This window comes from Silene latifolia, unplaced genomic scaffold, assembly GCF_048544455.1.
Source record: "Silene latifolia isolate original U9 population unplaced genomic scaffold, ASM4854445v1 scaffold_95, whole genome shotgun sequence".
Taxonomy (NCBI): domain Eukaryota; kingdom Viridiplantae; phylum Streptophyta; class Magnoliopsida; order Caryophyllales; family Caryophyllaceae; genus Silene; species Silene latifolia.
This window is the reverse complement of record NW_027413826.1, coordinates 3,005,982-3,012,805: the sequence shown is the minus strand read 5'-3', so window position 1 is coordinate 3,012,805 and position 6,824 is coordinate 3,005,982.

The following is a 6,824-nucleotide window of genomic DNA, read 5'->3' as shown; positions in this document are numbered from 1 at the left end:
ACCGGCGGTACGACCTGTAATTACGATGAGTAGTAGTAAAGAAAGATCGTTAGAAAGAGTTACTTATACTTTCCATTTTCAATGAGATCTGTAGTTTCCTATATAGGGTAGTCAATGTATTTATCAGTGACAGTAGTAGTACTCACTTGCGCTCTCATTAACAGGCGCCTGAAAACGGTGTTCTTTCGGTACACTATTTTCTGGGGAATCTTATGTTTGTTACAAGTACAACAGCGATAGCGAAAACGAAAACAGATGTCAATTTATATTGTCTTTTTAGAAGGCATGTTATACTACACACAATGTTGTAGGAATACTTATTATGATCTAAATTATCTTTCGGTCATATACGTAGCACATACTAACCAACAACAATTTTTTTTTTGTTTTGTGTTTCATATCTTTAATTAATGTCAGGAACGTGAACTTAATCATTAGTTAATCGATCTGTTAAAGGTAGATGAATTGCTTTGTTCATTTTCATTTAAATATGCAAACAGGAATTACCAATAGGATAGCACCCAACCTAAGCACGGTATTCTCAAGCGCAGATGGCATGTTTTTTTTTTCTTCTAGAATGTTATGGTGTAACAATCATGTAAATAACTAAAATTCGTGCAAAAGTAGCTAACTACATCTGCTATTTTTTCCAGTATAGCATCCTATAATACCTTACATTAACTGTGATTAACTCTATACGGTGGTAGCTAGCATAAAGCGTTTAGCATGTCTAGTTCAGACTGCACTCTATTCTCTGTATGTGTTTATTTGAAATATTGGCAGTTACGATTTAATGTACCATGCATAGGTAACGCATGTTGTTATACTACAAAGCATCCTATATAGTATGAAGTTTGTCAAATGAAGTACTGTATATAGTGAATACCTGTGGTAAGGCTGAGGAAGAACTAGGAGTATCCTGGACAAGCACATCTATGGCTCCTTGCATTATAAGAGGCTCTACCATTGAGTGTGGCAGAGAGTATAAAATTATTAAACCAGGTACATACATATATATAGAGATATATGTATATATATATAGTAATGAAGATATTAAATAAATATAATATACATTTTAAAGAAGCACAAGTACAATTATTTTTTTAAAGTCTAATGTCATCATATCTCACAATGTATTTAGGAAAAGCATGGTTATTGGCCAGTAGGTCGAAGGGTGATGTTGAGCTATTATGTCTTTTCAGTTGTAACTCTAGTTCCCATGTTTTGGGTAATATAGATGTCTTGGGTAGTTTATTTCCAACTTTGCACATTTTAGGGGATTATGTTGTTTGTGCATATTATTACGTTGTCAAAGAATGTGCCATGACCATATTGTACTGTCCTTGTTAGTTTTCCTTTCTCATTAGGTGATTAGGTTAGGTGCTGACATCTTGGGGTATTTTGTGTTGAGTGATTGAGGCAGTATAGTGTAAGTTGTATACGTAGGATGGTATTAGCTAGAATCCCTAATGTTTTGGAAAGGGCAGTAAGCAAAGCTAATTCCATTGCCAAAATCTGCCTACAGTTGCATCCCATGGATACTACAAGTAGCTAAGTGCGTATGCACAAGTAAACTATTAATTTAAGAGTGTTTGGCAACGTAAATCTTCTATCCGGATGGTTATAAGGTGCATGTTGCTGCTCTATGGACATGAACGACTACTCATTGAACAATTGTTGCAACTAAACGGTTGTTATGTTTACTAAATAGGTAAATTTCAACACGGGCTACTCATTGAATACCAATAATATAACTAATAATATATTACTAATACAACTACTATAACTAATTCTAACAATAACACCTATAATAAAATGTTTTTTGTATTTTGTTTATATTACGAATATTAATACCAGTACCAATATTAATACTTTCACCAGTGTTATCTTAACACCCATTCTTATAACAACCCTAATAGGAATATGATTAGAATATTAATTAAACTACCACATTATATTTATACCCAAATGAACCTCATTGTTATTACCAATACGGATACGTATGTTAATATTCATATGAATTCTCATACTTATTCTTGATGACCTTCATAAATAATGACAATAGCAACAATAGTACGCCCCCGTTGTCGATCACAATACATCAACCCAACTCCATTCACATTTTGTGACAAACAGATCCTAATTTCCAACCAAAATTTCGCATATTAATGATATGTTTAGGTACTAAACGAAAACCAATTTCCAGTCAAATTATAATAATCAAGATAATTATATTGTAATTTAAATACCAATACCAATAACAATACTAACAATTCAAATGTCGGAAATACTAAGTCGTTAATATTAATACATTATTAGTATATTTGTGCTCTTTCATTTTGACCCTTTCTTATGCTAACATTAATATTTTTAGTACCAATAATAGCGTTGACCATTATGCCATGGGTCATAACAATTCACTTCCATTGTCACCCACAGTAATTAAATTGCAAGCTAACCAGAACATAGGGGTTAAGAACTATGTAGATTAGAAGCACAAGAAAGGTAGGCACAATCCTAAATCCAGTAATCTGGCCTCTTTTTTTTTTTTTTTTTTTTTTTTTTTTTTTTTTTTTATGTTTCGACATAGACAACATGTGTTCAATGCTGCATCAATACAGTTATTGACAATGTACCTTCTTGCAATTAGGATGGTGTTTGATGTTGGCCGTGGATGATACTATGATAGTAGTTGAGGTCAGGGGAGGATTGTATATGCACAGAAACTCAACACTGGTTTGGCGTGTTATAAATTCACAACATGGCGTGTGCAGCGAAGTGGAAAGCAATTAGATGCAATGTCAGTCTGTAGTGGACATATAAGTCTGCAGTAAGTATGTCACAATGGGGTATGTTTATTTTCCGGAACATAACTATGGATGTCCGGCAGCGGCACATTAAACAGGCGCATAGCTAATCGTATAAGTGGTTCTTTTTTCCTGATAGAGTGTTCCTAAAGGTAGTACATCATGCACTGTACGAGCACGCGTTAAGAATAACAGGCAGTTACAGGGCTGGACCGACATGCGAACCGCCACGAAGGGAGAGGTGAGTTAGGGTTAGACAAAACACTGCTGGAATGGCCTTCCCAAAGTCGGTTCTAGCTGATGAGGTCAAGCAAACGCTGTCCCAGCAGGCTTTGAGACAGCCCACATTGAACGGAATAAGCACAATCTACGTAGTGTTACAAGTTAGTCGTATTGACCATGTCGAGGTACAGTAGGGTCACAAATAGCAATTACGCAATGCACACTATAAATGATTATTAGGGTCAACCACCAAGATTCGTTAGAACACAAATATAAAAAAAACAATGCATAGACTAAGCAGCAACGCACACAGTTAAGGAAGGGGCACGTGATAAGGGAAGTAACCATTAACACTATTCTAAGTTGTGAAAGACCATGCATGTTGCAAAGTAAGTTGGTCGATTACTGAGTACGTTCTCAGGCCTGTCACCCTGGAATGCTCTATACTATATTCTCAGAAAACAGTAGCAACCCATTCACAAATTGGATTAAGTTTGGTCTGACGACAATGGTAGTCAGTGGCACAAGGGTAGTTAATAGTGAAATTCACGGCCAGGCAAAAAAAAGGTTAAGTTAAGGACGAGGATTACAAACAGCGAAAACGAGCATTCCGTTATATTTAAGGGGCAAAAAATACAACAAGCCAGGACAAGAGGCAAAGCAGCTAGTTTGTCAGTTCGGAGATGAACCGGCTGAGCCGTAAAAGTCTTAAAACGCTATTCGAAAGTCTGTATGTTACGTGCAAAAGGCATAATATTCATATTTATAAAGATAAAACAAAAAAAACAACCCAACATGCAGTCAGCGTTTGATTTGCAGGCACATCGAAACAATTAGCAGTCAGAATCGTAGTAACCTTCACTGCTTGAATCTTCAGCTTCATACACCATGTAGGCCTCCTAGCGCGACTGTCGCCTTGCTCGCCTTTCCATTTGTAATAACTTAAATATTTAAAGTTTATGACTTTTAATTTTGATTATATTTAGAATATAATTTTAAGAAGGAAAAAAAAGGAAAATTATAAACCCTTGTGTTTCCCTAATAGGTGTTTAATTCCATATAAATTACACCTTATATTAATTCCCTTAAGTTGTTTCAATTGCTCTATCAGCCGACTAACCTATTCATCTTGTTTTCTATTCCTACGCTGCTCATGCCTCTTTACATTGTTGATTTTCTTTTACACTTCTTTTATCAATTCTAAACACTTATAATTTAATTGGCATGAGTCCTTTACGCATCACCATCAGATACTGGCTCCAAAGAGCCTTTATGCATTATTTGAGTTGTATTCACTATATTAAAGGTAACACGATTCTACCGATCCTAATACTCTTATTATTGTTTGAGGTTATATGTTATATTTCTCTTAATTGATTTGTTTGGGTTATTGTACTGAAATTAAAGTGGAGTTATTTATTTTTATTGATTATGCTTATTATATTATTAAATATTGTATCTTATATTTAGCGAGATTTTGGGTTTGGTAGGATGGGTTATGAATGGATGTTAAGGCTTGATCGTTAAACATGAAATTAATTTGACAAAGTGAACATTAAAGGTGCCTATTGGTATAAAGGAATATAGATGGTTTCTTGGTTACAAAGGAAAAGATGTGTACATGTATGTATGATATGGAGGCTGCAACGATGATGCACTAAGTCCAGAAGTTTGTGTCCGTGGGTTAGCTAGTTGAATTATTAAGCGTTTTAGTCGAAGCCGAGACAGGCATTCTATGGAAATTTGGATTTGGATGGTTGGTACTGTATTTTATTTGTCGTTTCCTTTGACCTTGGTAAGTGGGTGAGTAGCTTAGAGTCTTACTCTAAGTGTTGAGCACGGTTCTTTGAACCTTTGACGGTATTGATATTGAGATTGAGATTGGTTAGTGGTATTGAGTTATGGGGCCTTTGAGCCGAATTATATTTACGTTCCAGTGTGACCATGGTTAATGAGTTATATCTTATGAGTTTATTATCGATATTGAGATGGAAATATTGTTTTGTGGTTTATCCCGCCAGTTCACTCACCCCTTGTCCTTGTCTTAGGTTCGACGATGAGAATACGATATCTGGTTACCTGGGAGTATTATATTATGAGACGGAATAATGAGTAAGACGGAGTATTGAGTTGACACTTGGTTAATTATGGAGGCGAATATGAGTATTTTATTAAAGGTAGTATGGAGTAGGTTCGAGTATGAGATAAGTTACCGGAGAGTGTTTTTATTATTCTGTTTATTTATTTTTATTTTTACATGTCTGTGTTTCCACGCCATGACCAAAAATTACGCTGCTTATATTGAGGTATTATCTCATTACTCAAATTTTCCTACCGACGTGTTTTCTCCCTTCTGGGCTACTCGTCATGGGGGTAGTTCCTTCTGTCTTCTGATTTTCTTTTCAGGTCTTCTGCTGCTGTTTAAAATGATTTTATTTCAAGATAGGATTTTATTTAAATTGTTTATAAAGTTTTGGTTCCATTTTGTATTCTTTTTTTTTAAAAGGGATTTGTAATAAAAGACTTTGTATATTAATTATAATAACCTTGTATTTCGGCCATTTTTGTATGTAAAAGTTAGTTTTAATTTAGCCGAAAATCAGGGGTGTTACACCATTTCCCTATGGAACTCATACCTATCTTTGTCGGACCTTAGGTATTGGCACTTGCAGAATCTGTGGACCAACCTACCACCCCTTGAAAGCATAATCATACCGTCATGGTTATACCTCACTAACTGTCGTTCATAATCACGATCCACTTTTGATGTTTCAGCACGCAAAAGAAACTATTTTGCCCAACACTTGCACACTTCGGTCATGCTTTTCTTATCAGAGTTAGCAAGCTTGTTAAAGACATTAGTGACCATCGCCTCTAAACTTAGGAACTCATGGTGATCTCGATTGCCACTTAGCATTGCCTCCTTCACAGTGTTTGTTGCAAAAATATCCTTACACCCAAACTGTTCTTGTTTCCATGTCCCATACTTGGCAATGAACTCTTCCTTGTCTGATTCATTATGGTATGAGGGCCGTGCGCAAGAAAAAACAGGCATGGTAATTAAGAGTTATGGGTGAACTTAACAGTAATTTGGGTGTTTTTTTAAAAAAAATTTAGATTTAGGAAGATGGTGAATGGTACGGATGTTAGTAGGTGTATATGATTTATGTTGGTAAAATAAAGAGATAAGGACTTAATGATTACTTTTGAACAGTGATTTATACCCCTTCGTATTCTGTTTTTTTTCTTAATTGAGTACACTCAACTTGGCTGTGCATGAACAGTGGGGTCATATCATTGTGACGTCAGTGAATATGAGTGGAATTTAGAGGATTACAATGTAAAACGTATTATGATGTTATAAACAAGTTAGACTAACAAGTAGTTAAGTTCTATGAACCTCACTCCCCTTTGACATTCCCCTTTTTTGTTTTGATAGGCTTGTACCCAATGCAAAGAATTGAAGGTACAATGTAATACGTAACATGCACGCTTCCTAGGGATTAATTATCGATTGTCCATGTGTGTCGAAAGTACATTTATGTTAGTGTCCTCAAATAGAAGTAGATACATTTCCACAACGGGCACTAAACGACTTAGACCTCGATAGTTAGAACATGGCACATAAATTATAGTGTTAGGGTTGCCGCTTCGATACCACTTCACTAAGATTCTCAAGCAAATCAATATCCCGTCAGCATAGCTTAAATATAGGGTCTTACTGAATTCCTTTATAATAATAATAATAATAATAATAATAATAATAATAATAATAATAATAATAATAATAATAAT